The sequence below is a fragment of the Hemiscyllium ocellatum genome, chromosome 13 (genome assembly GCF_020745735.1).
Source record: "Hemiscyllium ocellatum isolate sHemOce1 chromosome 13, sHemOce1.pat.X.cur, whole genome shotgun sequence".
NCBI classification, from domain to species: Eukaryota; Metazoa; Chordata; class Chondrichthyes; order Orectolobiformes; family Hemiscylliidae; genus Hemiscyllium; species Hemiscyllium ocellatum.
Window position 1 is genome coordinate 34,979,737 of NC_083413.1, and position 18,310 is coordinate 34,998,046.

The window sequence follows — 18,310 nt, forward strand, 5'->3', positions numbered from 1 at the left end:
TTGGTCTCTTCAACTAAAGACTATAGCCTGTGGCGATGTGATGAAGCTCTGGCATGGCATTAATTACCCACTAAAGGGCTTCCATTGGCCTGCTGGTGGGTGGGCTATTTGACACCACTCCCACCTCTGATATAAGACAGGGAGAGGTGAGTAAGGACTGGGCAGGCTACTTGCTGGATTTCATATTGTCCTCACCCTCAGGACAATTGACAGCATATAATTCAGCCTCAAATGGGTTAAAAAATACAAGATTTTAAAATGTGCCCAATAGCGTCCTTGCATTTAAAATTGCTTTGCTTTATGACTATCTTCAGAGGTAGTCTTCAGGGCAATCGTGATAATTCAGTCTGTGATCTGGGCGAGTTGTGAGCAGGGCTCTCTTTTGACGTGACTTTTTTAAAAAAACTGATACAAAAGATTGTGGAAATTCAACGTTTTGTGCTTTTTATTGCAAAGGAGACAATCTAATGGAAACTGCTACCCGTTGTGCCTGCTGTACATGCATGACGGGTAATGGCTTGAACAGTCTCAAAGAAAATATATAAATCACTGGAGCATTGGAATTTCCTTGCACTGCGTGTTACTTTGCTGTCTGTTATTTGCATCTACTTTAGGGTTAGGTGTAACCTATTGAAATTGAAAAACTTTTTCCTCTTTGGCTTGTTTTCATATTATGCAGGGGATAACCATCTTCATGGTTCTATGAGGAATTTCTGCCACTTACTGACATACTGGCTGACCAGGAATATCTCCCATCTACCATCTACTTTAGGGTGTTAGAAGAATTAGCAAATCGATTATCAACCTGCCTTGCTGCATTTTGCATGCTACTTCCATGGCCAACAAGTCCTGGAATGGGATTTGAATCTGGAACTCTGCACTCAGCGATCAGGCCCGACCCACTGAACCACAAGACTTCACTGAGGGAATGCTTGCGTGTAATCTGATATTGGAAAAGTGGACACTGCTTTGGCATAATCTACAGGAGACGTTTTGGCCCCTGGTGCACAGTGGCTCAGAAGTCACAAATGTAAACTTTAAAACTGCACATTAGCAGTTATGTTTATGACTTAATATTGTGGCTGTGGCTATCACTATTAAAGGCCTTTTACAAGCTAGCAGTTCTATGTCCAAATTACTCCCCCTATACAGATAGGCTGAGAGAACAGCTTGCCTCTGACTCAATGCCCAGTAACGAACACATGAGAAATCCTGTAAATGAGAGCTATATTGCTTTAATAACATCTGAATGTTTCCATTAAACCCAATTATAGAGTCATAGAGCCATAGACGTGTACAGCGCAGAAACAGACCCTTTGGTCCAACTCGTCCATGCCAACCAGATATTCTAATCTATTCTAGTCCCATTTGCCAGCACTTGGCCAATATCCTTCTAAACCCTTCCTATTTATGTACCCATCCAGATGCCTTTTAAATGCTGTAATTGTATCAGCCTCTAACACTTCCTCTGGCAGCTCAATCTATACATGCATCACCCTTGGCATGAAAAGGTTGACCCTTAAGTCCCTTTTATATTTTTCCCCACTCATCCTACACCTATGTCCTCTAGTTTGGACTCCCCCACCCTAGGGAAAACACCTTGCCTTTTAATCCTATCCATGCCCTTCATGATTTATAAGCCTCGATAAGGTCACCCCTCTAGCCTCCGACACTCCAAGGAAAACAGCCCCAGCCTATTCAGCCTCTTCTTTTGGCTCAAATCCTCAAAACCTGGCAACATCCTTGTAAATCTTTTCTGAACCCTTTCAAGTTTCACAACATCCTTCCAATGGGAAGGAGAGCTGAATTGCATGGAATATTCCAACAATGGTCTAGGCAACATTCTGTACAGCCGTCATGTGACCTCCCAACTCCTATATACAATACTCTGACCAATAAAGGAAAGCATACCAAACACCTTCTTCACTATCCTATCTACCTGTGACTCTACTTTCAAGGAACTATGAACTTGCATTCCAAGGTTTCTTTGTTTAGCAACACTCCCTAAGCCCTTACCATTAAGTGTATAAGTCCTGCCATGATTTGCTTTTCCAAAATGCAGCACCTTGCATTTATCTAAATTAAACTCCATCTGCCACTCCTCAGCCCATTGGTCCATCTGGTCAAGATCCCATTGTACTCTGAGGTAACCTTCTTAGCTGGCCACTACACTTCCAATTTAGGTGTCATCTGCAAATTTACTAACTATACCTCCTATGTTCACATCCAAATCATTCATATAAATGATGAAAGGTAGAGGACCCAGCACTGATCCTTTTGGCACTCGACTGGTCACAGGTCTCCAGTCTGAAAAGCAACTCCCCACCACCACTCTCTGTCTTCTACTTTGAGCCTTCAAGCTAGTTTTCCCTGTATTCCATGAAATCTAACCTTGCAAACCAGTCTCCTATGGGGAATCTTGTCAAACAGTTGCCACTCCAGAAGAATTTGAATGGTTGTTGATACCAGCAACAAGTTGTTTATCTTTTAGTATCACTGAAAAAAAAATCTGTTAGAATCTTTGACACAGAAATTGTTCCAGTTAGATGATTACTGACAGTTAACTGCCAAGCTTTATTTAAATTAGACAAGTTGATCATGATTAGTTAAGGCATTGTCCTGAGGAATGAACCAGAGAATGGATGTCACCTATTTTGTTAAGTGAAACAGGCAAAATGGGGGTAAAGGTGATTTCTGTCTGCAAAGAACAGGGTCCTGTGTATTAATATAGGTCATTTAGCTTTATGCACTAATGCACCATATTTCGAGCCTGACTGACAATCTTAAAATGGTTGTCAATGTAATACTTAGTACACTCAGAATGAGCCTTTCCTCAGCAATATTCTAATTTGTATTATTAAATGACTTATCTTTAAGATTTCTAAAGTTACTTGAAAATGGGAGGAGCTTAGGCTATAAAAGAAACATCAATTACAGTAACATGTGTGAGTGTGGTACATACTGAGCATGATGCTAATGCAGAGTAACAATTATAATTATTGTTTTGTAAGAATCCTGTGCAATATATATTAATTCTCAGGCTTTTAGTTCATATAGGAGGGTTGCTTGTTTTCAACAACTGATGCCAACATCTAGTTGTTGATTAAGTTTTTAATTAGAAATCAAAGTTTTAACTGTCAAAGATGGTGCATCATATTAAGAAACTGATTTATTACACTTAAAGGTGAGGGCTCTGATTTAAGAGGTTAACATCTAACAAAGTAAAATCTCAAACAGCAAGTGAGCTTACTCAGTTAAAGAACTGGAGATAATGACATTAGCAGTTAACCCAGTATATGATGCTATTTGTGCAATTTCCCAGAATTAATGAAAGCTTTGTCATGTTTGGTAGTAGAGAACTTGAGTAGTGTTTTAAAAAGCCTTTTCATTGAAGCATTTATATAATTGTTGGTTTTCCTCTTGAATTTATATCATTGTGAAATATCCTGATGAGTACAAGATGAAAAGCTTTGACAAAATATGTCTTTATCAGTAATACAGAAGCTTTATAATTAAAAGGTAGATCATTTGTATTTCTCCCTGGGAACAGGCTGTGTGTCACATTGCCATAGAGATGGGTGGAGTACGGTGAGATTCCTTTTTTGAGTATCTATAAATTCAATTAAGGGATTGGCAATAATCAAGATTGTTTGATTTGGGTTTTGTGCGGCTTGTCGGTCTTTGGCAGAAGTAGAGCCAAACCTACTCCTGTTCAATCATCCATGGTACAAACTGCAATTGGGAGCTGATGTACTGTACAAGACAAAGTTAGTAAAGGAAGTTTGGAAGATTTGTTTAGCTGAATGTTTCAAATTTGCAGTAGTTCTATTGGTGAAAGGCAACTAGCCTTGTGGCAGATGATGTTTGAAAATAATCAGCTTGGTTCGAATTTATATAATGGCAGCAGGTGATGTTTAAGCTACTATGCACAAATCACAAGGGGTGCAAGTTTGAGTTGTGGATTCCAGAGTCATGAGGATTTAAGGGAAGTTGTAGGCTTGTTTGGCCAAAAACACTAATGGAAGGACTTTAGAGCATAGAACAGTACAGCACAGAACAGGCCCTTCAGCCCACGATGTTGTGCCGACCACTGATCCTCATGTATGCACCCTCAAATTTCTGTGACCATATGCATGTCCAGTAGTCTCTTAAATGTCCCTAATGACCTTGCTTCCACAACTGCTGCTGGCAACGCATTCCATGCTCTCACAACTCTCTGTGTAAAGAACCCGCCTCTGACATGCCCTCTATAATTTCCTCCAGCCAGCTTAAAACTATGACCCCTCGTGTTAGTCATTTCTGTCCTGGGAAAAAGTCTCTGGCTATCGACTCTATCTATGCCTCTCACTATCTTGTATACCTCAATTAGGTCCCCTCTCCTCCTCCTTTTCTCCAATGAAAAAAAGTCCAAGCTCAGTCAACCTCTCTTCATAAGATAAGCCCTCCAGTCCAGGCAGCATCCTGGTAAAGCTCCTCTGAACCCTCTCCAAAGCATCCACATCTTTCCCACAATAGGGCGACCAGAACTGGACACAGTATTCCAAGTGCGGTCTAACCGAAGTTTTATAGAGCTGCAACAAGATCTCACAACTCTTAAACTCAATCCCCCGTTAATGAAAGCCAAAACATCATATACTTTCTTAACAACCGTGTCCACTTGGGTGGCCATTTTAAGGGATCTATGGACCTGCACACCAAGATCCCTCTGTTCCTCCACACTGCCAAGAATCCTATCCTTAATCCTGTACTCAGCTTTCAAATTCGACATTCCAAAATGCATCACCTCGCATTTATCCAGGTTGAACTCCATCTGCCACCTCTCAGCCCATCTCTGCATCCTGTCATTGTCCTGCTGCAGCCTACAACAGCCCTCTATACTGTCATTGACACCTCCAACCTTTGTGTCGTCTGCAAACTTGCTGACCCATCCTTCAATCCCCTCATCCAAGTCATTGATAAAAATTACAAACAGTAGAGGCCCAAGGATAGAGCCCTGTGGAACACCACTCACCACAGACTTCGAAGCAGAATATTTTCCTTCTACTACCACTCGCTGTCTTCTGTTGGCCAGCCAATTCTGTATCCAGACAGCTAAGTTCCCCGTATCCCATTTCTCCTGACCTTCTGAATGAGCCTACCATGGGGAACCTTATCAATGCCTTGCTGAAGTCCATATACATCACATCCACAGCTCAACCCTCATCAACTTTTCTAGTCACATCCTCAAAGAACTCGATAAGGCTTGTGAGGCATGACCTGCCCCTCACAAAGCCGTGTTGACTGCATTTAATCAAGTCATGCTATTCCAGATGGTCATAAATCCTATCTCACAGAATCCTTTCTAACACCTTGCAGACAACAGACCGTGAGACTTACTGGTCTGTAATTGCTGGGGATTTCCCTATTTCCTTTCTTAAAGAGAGGAATTACATTTGCCTCTCTCCAGTCCTCAGGTACGACTCCAGCGGAGAGCGAGGATGCAAAGATCTTTACAAGTGGCGAAGCAATTGCATTTCTCATTTCCCAAAGCAGCCGAGGACAAATCTGGTCCGGGCCTGGCGACTTGTCGATCTTAACGTTTGACAAAATTTTCAGCACATCACCTTCCTCTATCTCTATCCATTCCAGCATGCACACCTGCTCTTCAAAAGTTTCATTCATTACAAAGTTTGTTTCTTTCATAAAGACAGAAGCAAAAAAACTCATTTAGGGCTTCCCCTACCTCCTCAGACTCCACACACAAATTCCCTATGCTATCCCTGATCGGCCCTACTCTTTCTTTGACCATTCTCTTATTCCTCACATAAGTGTAAAATGCCTTTGTGTTCTCCCTAATCCGTTCTGCCAAGCCTTTCTCGTGCCCCCTCCTGGCTCTCCTCAGACCATTTTTGAGCTTCTTCCTCGCCTGCCTGTAATCCTTTAATGAAATGATGTACCATGTTGAATAGCTGGAACACTGAATAGAAATCAGGGTGAATTCTAAGGAATGGTGATGCATTTTATGTCATTCACAGGAAAAGTGAAGGACTCTGAAAGATTTTGTAAGATAACGTAACTCTTGAAATGGAATGTAGTACTGAGTTTGTAACACAAGCCTTTTAATGCGGCAGCTTAAAGGTTATCATACATGTTTTCCTAAATTATTTTTAACATACAACAAATTTGTTTTAAAAAAAATTGTTGCATGGTTCACTTGGTTAATTGTTGCATCTTCAGATTTCTTCTTTAAATGTTAATGAACCTTAACAGTATCAAAACATAATCAAAGACTTTCAAATAGACTTTGTTCAAATAACAATTTAAGTTTTATGTGGTTATCTAAGTAATACTGATGATTAGCTGGAATTAGTTTCTCATGAAAAAATGTAAGATGGTATAATAATGTTCTTCAAACCTTCAAGTTGATTTTTGTACTTTTCAAGTTGTTTTTGTGGTTGGAAAATAAAGGTTGAAGGAGCTGTAGGATTTGAATCTGTCTGCTTGAGAATAGATGGCCAAGCAAAGTGTGTCTCCCTGAAAGAAGAGAGTGCATTTGGAAGATTCCTGTTGCATTGAGAAAAGTGGTAATTATTGCACAGTGAGTGACTCTGAATGCAGGATGGATAGCGAGAGAACAATGGAAAATTTTAAGGCTGAAGTACTAGAAAAAGCAAACAGATAAAAGAAGACTTCTGAACTCTACCTCCAGTCTAGTCTGACCTTTTCTCTTACACTGTGGACCATTGTCTGTGTGTTGTTATACAGAGTAGAGTTAATGTGCCACACTTTCACTGGTAAAGATTTGATTTGTCACATATATGATTTCAATGTGATGTTCTAGAAAATAAAATGATGTTTCAAAGATTTGCATTATTGATGTATCTTGCAGATTTTGTAGCAGCGAAGGTTGATCTAGAATTAAAAATAGTTATATCTCAAGATATCCAAAACTGTTTCAGGAAACTGTTTATTTTTAAACTTCCTTGAGCAGACTGAAAAGTCAAACAGTTTTGCTCTTGTTACACTGCAGGTCAGTACTTCATGGTTCACTTATTTTTCTAGAATTAATATTTGTGAAAGTAATCAAATGCCTTCTGGTTCACATATACAGCTATTCAAGATTTAATTCAAATTAGCCTCTGGTTAGGAACAAGTGGATCATGTAAATTAATGCCATTTTATAGTTAAATTCAAATTTCACCAAGCGTTCTTCCTTGTGTAAGTATTAGATACCATTCCAGCTTTACTGCTGATCAAACTAACTAATCCAGAGATGCAATAACCCAAACTGTTTTTAGGTTTCCTACAAAACAGATTGCTCTGTTATGGCATGTCACCAATATAAATGAGCCAAGTTTGTACTGAATATTTTGGTTTCTAATTTAAGTTTGCTCTTCTGTCAGTATTGCACTGATAATAGAAGACAATTAAATTGAAGGAACTAATCTCTGACCAATGTGACATAAATTTAGCCCAGGTATGGCATAACTGAGAAACAATAATTGAGAATTCTTTTGAAATTTCTATTGCAAAGTGTTAGACTTAGAAAAATACTTGCCTATAGATTTAACTTCCATTGCCTAGCAACTCTGAGAACATGACATTAACAGATGGGAGTATGAAAGGGTTTACAGTGTAAAACTGAAACCCATGTTAAGGAAATTACTGCTGTCATAGTAAATGTGTGGTAAGTTTTGTTTTTTATGGTTATTTGTACCCAATGATTTTAATGAGGCCCTTGCAGCTAGTCTTGAAAGCCCATTTGCTAATCGCAGACATATAAAGCCTCTACTTTTTACATTATTCCACCTCTATTTGGGGGGGGGGGGGCGGTTGTGAGAGAAGCTTTTGCATATTCTTTTGCGACATAGCGGGTCATTTGAATCCTTGTGGTCCTGTTGTTTTGTCCAGGTTAAGGGTCCTGTGTTCAGCATTACAAGCCCTTCACCAGATCACCATTGCATTTAACATATACAGACCACCACCAGGTGTTTTACTGCCAGGCTCCATTAAACATGTTTTCATAACTTCAGGCCAAATGGTCCAAATGTTGCAAATGATTTTTACAGGTATCAAAAAGAAAATGGCAGCACCAGAAAAAAGATAGCTTGCTTGCCAGCCTGCCTACTTGACAAATTCAGACAGATACAATTTACCAAAATGGACCATCTGAAAACCAAACTTGTCCAAAAGTGAATTTTTTAGAATGTGTTGTGTGCCATTTTACTCAATTAAAATTAACTTGCAATCAATTTGCTACATGGAACCAGACATACTGCCTGTTTCACTTCTTGCATGCTGGTCTATTCCTTCATTCCAAATGGCCCTTGACCCCACCTGACCTAGATTGGCTGGTTTGGTGAGGTTGGCTGGGGGTGGGGGAGTGGTTAAGGAGGAGCAAGGGGTGGTCAAGAGCCCAATCTGAAATCCAGCAAAATCCAAAATCTATCATGGTTTCAGTGGTGAGGCTATTGATTTGAGAAAGTTTATCTGTGCCTTATAAGTTAAAAATGTTAAAGAGGTATTTGAATATTGTATAACATGTTTATATTTAATTTTATTTTATATATCTGAAATGATTACACACCAAACAACTATTTCAGGGAGATAGGATTTTGTGGTTTATCATTGGATTAGTAATCCAGAAGCACAATGCTCTAGTTCAAACCCCCTAAGCAGCTGAGAGAATTTAAATTCAATTCTTAATTATAAAAAGGCCTCAGTAATGGATACCATCAAAACATTGTTAATTGTTGTAAAACTACCTTTGGTTCAAGAATGCTCTTTAGGGAAAGAAATCTGCCATCCTTCCCTGATCTACCTACATTTGACTCAAGACCCATAGCATTGCAGTTGACTCTTAACTGCTGTCAGGAATGGTCTAGCAAGCCACTCACTTGTGCTAAACCATTACAAAGTCATAAAAGGAATGAAACTGGATGGTTTGCCTAGCATCAGGAGAAAGTGAGGGCTATAGATGCTGGTGATCAGAGTCAAAACGTATGGTGTTGAAAAAGCATAGTCAATCAGGCACCTTCTGAGGAGGAGGATTAGAATCGATGTTTTGAGCATAAGCTCTTCATCAAGAATGTAGGGGGCAGGGGGAGAGGTTATTAAGGGGGCTGAGAGATAAATGGGACTGGGGTGGGGCTGGGGGGAAGGTGGCTGGGAATGCGATAGGTAGGTGAAAGTGGGCGGGTGATGGTGATTGGTCAGTGTGGAGTAGATAGGTGGAAGAGAAGATGGACAGGTAGGACAGTTCAAGATGGCAGTGCCGAGTTGGAGGGTTGGGTCTGGGATAAGGTGAGGGGAGGGGAGATCAAGAAACTGGTGAAATCAACATTGATCACATGTGGTTGGATGTTCGTAAGGTGGAAGATGAGGTATTGGGTGGCTAGAATTTGGTGGTCGAGGAGGCCCAAGACCTGCATGCCCTTGGCAGAGTGGGAGGGGGAGTTGAAGTGTTCAGCCACAGGCCAGTGAGGTCGTTAGGTGCGTGGATCCTAGCCATGTTCTCTGAAGCGTTCTACAAGTTGTAATTCTGTCTCCTCATTGTAGAGGAGACCACATCGAGAGCAATAGATACAGTAGATGAGGTGTTTGGATGTGCAGGAAAATCTCTGCCGGATGTGGAAGGATCCTTTGGGGCCTTGGATGGAGGTGAGGGGGGGAGATGCAGGTGCAGGCTTTACACCTCTTATGCTGGCAAGGGAAGGTGCCGGGAGTGGAGGGTGTGTTGGTGGGGAGTGTAGACCTATTGAAGTCGCAGAGGGAGTGGAGTGGGGAGGGAAATATATCTCTGGTGGTGGGCTTAACTGTAGATGGTGGAAATGGCAGACGATAATGCATTATACTGAAATAGCAAAGTTAAACCCAGCTGTCGATTCTACAAAAGTGACTAAAAATTGGGGGTTTGTGTAAAAATAGAGAAAACTGTCCCTCAGATGAATCAAATAACAGTCTGACATCATACTCACCAGGTCATATATAATGTACCTGGATTTTCGGGTGGCCTGATAATCAGTCACGCAGCATAGATGGAGATGTTTATGAAAGGTTGTAAGGACAAGCCAGGGAACTATAGACCAGTGAGCGGGCAAGTTGTCGGAGGGAATCCTAAGGGACAGGATGTACATGTATTTGGAAAGGCAAGGACAGATTAGGGATAGTCAACATGGCTTTGTGCATGGGAAATCATGTCTCACAAACTTGATTGAGTTTTTTGAAGTAGTAACAAAGAGGATTGATGAGGGCAGAGCTGTAGGCATGATCTATATGGACTTCAGTGAGGCGAACGACAAGGTTCCCCATGGGAGACTGATTAGCAAGGTTAGATCTCACGGAATACAGGGAGAACTAGCCATTTGAATACAGAACTGGCTCAAAGATAGAAAACAGAGGGTAGTGATGGTGGATTGTTTTTCAGACTGGAGGCCTGTGACCAGTAGAGTGCCACAAGGATCGGTGCTGGCTCCTCTACTTTTCGTCATTTATATAAATGATTTGGATGCAAGCATTAGAGGTACAGTTAGTAAGTTTGCGGATGACACCAAAATTGGAGATGTAGTGGACAGCGAAGAAGGTTACCTCAGATTACAACAGGATCTTGACCAGTTGGGTCAATGGGCTGAGAAGTGGCAGATGGAGTTTAATTCAGATAAATGCGAGGTGCTGCATTTTGGGAAAGCAAATCTTAGCAGGACTTATACACTTAATGGTAAAGTCCTAGGGAGTGTTGTTGAACAAAGAGACCTTGGAATGCAGGTTCATAGCTCCTTGAAAGTGGATTTGCAGGTAGATAAGATAGTGAAGAAGGCTTTCTTTTCTTTTATTGGTCAGAGTATTGAGTACAGGAGTTGGGAGGCCTTGTTGTGGCTGTACAGGACATTGGTTAGGCCACTGTTGGAATATTGCGTGCAATTCTGGTCTCCTTCCTATCGGAAAGTTGTTGTGAAATTGAAAGGGTTCAGAAAAGATTTACAAGGATGTTGCCAGGGTTGGAGGATCTGAGCTACAGGGAGAGGCTGAACAGGCTGGGGCTGTTTTCCCTGGAGCGTCGGAGGTTGAGGGGTGACCTTATAGAGATTGACAAAATCATGAGGGGCATGGATTGGATAAATAGACAAAGCCTTTTCTCTGGGGTCGGGGAGTCCAGAACTAGAGGGCATAGATTTAGAGTGAGAAAGGAAAGATATAAAAGAGACCTAAGGGGCAACGTTTTCACTCAGAGGGTGGTACATGTGTGGAATGAGCTGCCAGAGGAAGTGGTGGAGGTTGGTACAATTGCAACATTTAAGAGACATTTGGATAGGTATATGAATAGGAAGGTTTTGGAGGGATATGGACCGAGTGCTGGCAAGTGGGACTAGATTGGTTGGGGTATCTGGTCAGCATGGACGGGTTGGACCGAAGGGTCTGTTTCCATGCTACACATAGAGTCATAGAGTCATAGAGATGTACAGCATGGAAACAGACCCTTGGGTCCAACCCGTCCATGCTGCACATCTCTATGACTCTATGACTCTATGTGTAACGGATCCTGTGGTAGCCCCATTATAGCAGATTCTGAGGAAATAGCCTGGGAAATTAAACACTCCACTGGATAATTGCCAATGCTTGGAACCCTCCAAAGATATCCATTTAAATCAGTGCATTTGGAGGCTTCTGTTGTAGTTAAAGTAAATAGTCACTCAGGGGAAAAAATTAGGTTATTAAAAGCATATGGGGAAGCAATGGCCTAGTGGTATTATCACTAGATTATTAATCCAGAAACTCAGCTAATGTTTTGGGAACCCTGGTTTGAATCACAGAAGATGGTGGAATTTGAATTCAATTTTAAAAAAAATCCAGAATTAAAAATCTACTGATGATATGAAACCACTGCTGATTGTCAGAAAATCCCATCTGTCCCACTAATGTCTTTCAGAGAGGAAGCTGGCTCCTCCCCTGGTCTGGCCTACATGTGACTGCAGACCCACAGCAATGTGGTTAACTCTGAACTGCTCTCTGAAATGGCACAGCAAGCCAATTCAGTGTAAGCTAGGGATGGGTAAAAAATGTTGGCCAGCCAACAAAGTCAATATCCCATGAGTGAATAAAAAAAGGTCTACTTCCTGATTAACTCTTCAATTGTTACCCTCAACATAGTGACCACACCCTGAACCCAACACCTCATCCAGATCCCTGGCATGCCCTGGACCCTGACCTGACACATCTCTCTGCCCTCAGGATACAACAAGACCTGCTACCTGACCCAACAGAGAACCGCCATCTACAGGATTCCATACACTTCACCCCCTGCCACACATTCCTCCCATCTCGCCCTGCTGCTGAACCTAACATTTCTCACCCTGTGACCCAACACACCCTGCCCCATTGACATCCTGTCCTCTCCATGGGACCTGACACCATCTCACCTATCTGTCATCCACCCTCCACCTTACCTTAAACACTCCCTCATTTGGCACTGACCCACTGCCCAACTGGCACATGCTTACCTAGCACTCTACCTACCTGGCACTCTGATACCTCATCCAGTACCTAACTGACACCCGAACATCACATTTATTTTATGTATTTATTCTTTCACAGGACCAGTCTGTGATGCTGAAAATTGAAATCCCAGAAAAAAAAGGCAACTGATGGCTGTGAAAAAGGCCACAGTTTCCCAACCCACAGTAGTTTTGCATGAAAGGGATCAGCCATATTTAAAGTGCAGTTCCACATTTCTGGAGGAGTTCTGATTGGAAGCCACCGTCAGAAATGTAGAGCTCTTAAATGTCAATTTGGGTGTGATTACCACACCTTGGAAAATCAACTCAACCTTCTGGCACCATCATCACCATCACCAGCTCTGGCGAGATCCTGTGCCATCAGCAGGAAAGGTCCACCTGGGATGGTAATGCAGTGATATATAGGGAGAGGGTTACACTGGGAACCTTAAACATTGACTCTAGTCCCCATGATGTTCACGACATCTGGGCAAACTTGGGTAAGGAAATCTGTTACTGACAACAACCTCTCGTCATTCCAGGCTAATGAATCAGTATTCCTCCATGTTGAACACTAATTGGAACAATTACTGATGGTAGGGAAAACATTGATCTAACTCTGGGTGAAGGACTTCATTGGCTATCATCAGGAGTGACTTGGTAGTCTCACCACTGACTGAGCTAGCCAAATGCCAAAGGATGGAGCTGCTCGACTGCGTCTACAACAGCTGGTGAGAGAACAAACAAAAAGGAAACACACTTGACTCTAAATTTTTTTTGTCACAGATGCACCTATCCATGACAATATTGTTAAAAGTGGCCATCTTTGTGGAGACAAAGTCTTATCTTCATGTTAAGCCTACCCTACCCTCCATCATATTATGCGGCACTTTCACTACACAAAATGGGTTAGATTTTGAATAGATCTAACATCTTGTGGCTGGCGAATCTAGAACTCAGGACACCTTGCCTGCATGAGTCCAGCTCACTACCATCTTCTCAACCGCAATTAGTTATAAGCAAAATGTGTTGGTGGAGCCTGCAACACTCAGTTCTCATGAAAGAATTAAAAGAACCTACTTAGGTTATCAATATTTGAATTTTGTTTTAAATTAACTCATGGGATTTGAGCATCACTGGCTAGACCAACATTTATTGCCATTTTTAATTGCCCTAACTACAGTTCAGAATGCAGCATGTCGCTGTGGAACTGGATTCGCATGTGGGCCAGTCCAGGTAAGGAAGGCAGAATTCACTAAAGGACATTAATGAACCATTTGGGTTTTTCCTGATAGTCAACAGTGGTTACATGGTCACCATTGTACTAGTCTTAAATTTCAGATTTTTATTACATATAAATTTCAACATCTGCCAATGTAGGATTTGAACCCATATTCTCAGACAGTAGCCTGGAGTTCTGGATTACTAGTGCAATGATTATTCCCACTACAAGTCTTCATAAGTTTAAAAAAATTACTCCTGACTTCACTTTCCTTTAAATCTTCCACTTCCCTCTTAATAAAAAGGTCTAACAATAGCTTTCAGATGCTATTTTAACATTGCATTCTAAGTGCTTCCATTGTAAGAAGTTGTGTTTGTAAATGATTTTTCCATATTCAGAAAACACTATATTCTATTGGAATATTACTATTTTCCTCAACAGCTTGTGGTACATCTCTCAACCTGTTCTTAACTAGATCTTCATCCAGGGTTTCTTTTTCTTCATGGATTTCTGTTAAATGTTCTCCTTTCTATTTCTCTCTTGATACTCTTTGCTGGAGTTCTACTCCCTTGTTGATAATTAACATCTCTTACCTTACTTAATTGGTTATTATTTATGTATGAGCCCTATGAATGAGTATTGGTAAACCATTTGACTGGGTTGAAAATGGATATTTCATCCAAATCTAGTACTCTCACTGAACTGGAGCTATTTGCAAGAAGTTCACAGAACAGCACCATACCCTCTCACATTCAGAATTGAATTCAGCAATTTCAGAACATATTGATTAATCACAATTTTCTTTTGATAATTCTTGCTGATACTTATTCTACTTTTGCCATTTTTGATTCTCTTGACCCACCATCTTGTTTCTTCACTTTCCCCTGTAATTTTTAAAAATTCATTCTAGGGGTGGGGTGGATGGTGGGGTGTGTGGAAGTAGGAATAGTCGGGTATGTAAGAGATTCCCCACCTTCATGTTTGGACAAACAACCTGTCCCTTTGCAGGTTTGGAACTTGGCTAGTTGGCACTAGCCAAGTGCATCCTTAGCACTGAGGATATCACCTAGTCGGGGATGAAAAGTCTGCAACACAAATTCCCAGCTCGGCGAACAGAACCACAACATGTCCTAACTCTTGTACTCAATGCACCCCTATACCTCTCTATTCGACAACACTTCCCAGGGCCTTAACTTTAACTCTATAAGCCCTACCCTGATTTGTCCTACCAAAATGCAACACCTCACATTTATCTAAATTAAACTCTAACTACTGTTCCTCGGCCCGCTGGTCCAGTTGATCAAGATCCCATTGCACTGTTAGATAACCATCTTCACTGTCCATTATATCTCCAATTTTTGTGTCATTCACAAACTTAGCAAAAATGCCTCCTACATTCCCATCTAAATCATATAAATGATGAACAACAATGGACCCAGCACCAATCCTTGCAGCACGCTGGTTGCAGCCTCCAGTTTGAACAACAACCCTCCACCACCCTCTATCTCCTAACATCAAGCCAATTTTGTATCCAATTTAAGGTATATTTTAATGCTGATGGATTCCACCACATGACTTTGACTCTGAGATTTGCAGGCTAAAATCTTCTCAAATTTACTGTCAAGATGGACAAGCTTTGACTCTGATTTCAGTGACAAATTTTGCAAACGATTTTTGAGAAGATTTGTAGCACAGGTTTACAGCGACTAATGAAACTAAAGGATCCATTAGATACTACCAGCAAATCGAACATCACTTACAAGATACCATGCAAGAACTGTAAAAAAACAGTTCATTGGACAAACAAGTAGGAAACCTTCCACCAGGATACACAAACACCAACTGGCCACCAAAAGACATGACCTGCTATCACTAGATTTCAAATATACAGACAAAGAAGGACACCACATTGATTGGGACAACACACACATCCTGGGACAGGCGAAACAAAGACTTGCACGAGAATTCTTAGAGGCACGACATTCTAACCAGAACTCCATCAATAAACACATCGATTTAAATCTTATCTACCTATAAAAGCAGAAATGACATCACCCACCTTAAGAAACCAAGACCCATAAACAGTGCTTCGCCAGAGTCTCTCACTGATGGTGTTACCTAGTATGGTGATGAAATGTTTGAAAACAGATCTTCCAGATCAGTGAGCTAACTTACATATTTTGCAAACATTCACTGTCAGATTCACTTGAATTTTAGTGCCAGGTGCAAAGACTGTATGGCATAATGATTGATGAATTGAATCAAAAGCATATATCTTCAGGTTTTCTAAACAGACAGAAAACATTATTCTCAAATTTCCTGTGTTTCCAAAACCCAAAACAAAGCATCTATTGTTAGATGTGATTCTGTGGTTGGACAGCTCTTTCTAAATAATGTTGAATGTGATAACAGCTACAATGCAGTTGATTTAAAAAGCTTGTAACATGGCTCATTTGCACTTGCTAGAAGCAACGTACGTTCAGACACAAGAACCCATACTCTACATACAACAGGAATATGCATATGTTGCCATAGTTCTCCATGATGATGCTTTGGCCAATCTGAGTCAACATGCCAACCAATTCTCCTATAGAGTAAATTGTCATGATTGTTCAAAATCTGGTCACCTTGTATTTGTCCTGATGAGTTCAAGCTGAAAAACGTCCATCACACATCTCTCTTTTCAACAAGATACAAGTACTGTGCCACCAAATGATTAAAGAGATTATTTTTGAAATATCAAATTTATTTGTTTCAACCTATTTGGACAGATGATCTGAAATAGAGAGATTAACATTCGAGGAAAGCCAGTATTGAAAAGGCTACAGATTACCTGATGGATTTTTAATCCAAATTAATGGAATGTAGCCCACAAAATAACATGAAATAACCTGACTAGTGTGAAAAAAAATCTATCTTGGGTAATTTTCAATATATCATTGGAAACATTAAACCAATACAAGGGTGTTACCATCAAGGTTAATCAATGAATAGTATTTATTTAAAGGTGTTAAACTAGATTAGAAGCAAGTTAGATTTTGAAATGTCAATGTTGAGTTTACTAACAAGCAACAATCTCTCAGATCCCAAACTGAAATAACTAATAACAGTACAAAATTTGTACAAAAGTACCAAACTGATTTCAGTAATCTTTGAACTGAAAGTAGAAAAAATGGGCAAGTTTTCTTGTCTTGCTTGAAGCTATCAAAGAACCTCAGTCATAGGACAGAAAATTCTAGAACGATTCAACAAATCAGGTTGTATCTGTGGAAAGAGAAAAATTGGGAAAGGATGAAATTTGCCCAGGTAAAGGAAGGCAGGTTTCAATGTGTACAGGTTATTAATTCCCCGAAAAGTGATGATGTGTCAAGATTCTGAGATCATCTCATCCTCTTCAGATTGTTAGCCAGACAGAATTCAAAGCAAATAGGAAATCTCCACACACCTATCAGATAACTAACTCAAATATTCAAATCCCTCATCATACACTATTTTCAACCTCAATTATGCCCATAGCAATGTACTTTCAAACCTTAATAAATCGGCAAGGTCACTCAGCTGAGTGCACAATGGAAATACCCCCTTTGGTGAAATTGGCAGATTGGGATACTTTTAATCATTGAAAGAGACGTAATCATGACCAAGTGAAAGGCTCCTGCCCGTAACATTTCTTTTCCGAGGCAGTGCTATCACTAATTGATATGTGGCTCAATCCTCCAATACTTCACTCATTTTCAGCTTTAGCTTGCCCCTGATCACCTTCACCATAGCATGGGAACAGCCTATGTAGCTCCTACTCTCATGCGACCCTGAGGATGATGCTCCAGCAAGAGGATCAGTGCTCTTGACATTTTCTTTTACCAGAGCATCTTAGAGCCTCACGTGGTGGGGAAATTCCACCATTTAAGATCTTCCTGCCAAAGTTCAATGGGAAAGTACAACAGGAATCCATTCAGTTATTGGATCCTCCCAGTACCTCAGATATGTGTAAATAATTCCTGATAATTGATAAATGCCTTTAGATTAGTAGTGATTATCAGGAAAGTCATACCCCAATGTTTGTTTCCTTCTCTGTATAAAAAAAATGTAAAGGCGTGAACTGCTTTAGTAACTGTGTATGTACATATAAATTTTCTTTTTAATGAATAAAGTACATTTTTGCAAAAAAAAATGTTCCAGAGCCTCAGTGATTCACACTGTCTTGGCAAGTTGCTGCCGGAATCTGCAACTATACCCAACTACATTGGAACAAGCGCAGCAGATGGACGTGGATTGTAAGTGGTCATTAAGGTGTCTGTTACCGGAGGGTACTGCAGTCTCTTTAATTAAAAGTCATTCTTTTGACAGATGAATGGATCATCTCTCCTGCATGCCCTGGTTGTCTGGTGATACCAGAGATGGAATGCAGTGTTCTATCTCAATTAAATAGTTTTAGGAAAGCCCATTCCTGACCTGCTAGTTGGCTAGTTGGTGTTCATGGATGTGTACCATACATCAAGAGCATTTCCGAACTGACAGCCAGACTATTGCGACCACTAGGACTCATAACAGCACACAAACCAACAGCCACTCTCAGACAACAACTCACCAGAACTAAGGACCCAATACCCAGCATGAG

At 40.7% G+C, this 18,310-nt stretch overlaps 1 long non-coding RNA gene across 1 annotated transcript in view; it reads left to right on the top strand.

Moving 5' to 3' along the window:
* LOC132821510 (uncharacterized) overlaps window positions 1-1,083 on the top strand; it is a 55,054-nt gene extending 53,971 nt beyond the window's left edge. Inside the window, exon 4 of the long non-coding RNA XR_009645325.1 lies at window positions 680-1,083. This is a non-coding gene — a long non-coding RNA (uncharacterized LOC132821510). The remainder of the gene's footprint in view (window positions 1-679) is intronic.
* Window positions 1,084-18,310: the final 17,227 nt, after the last annotated feature.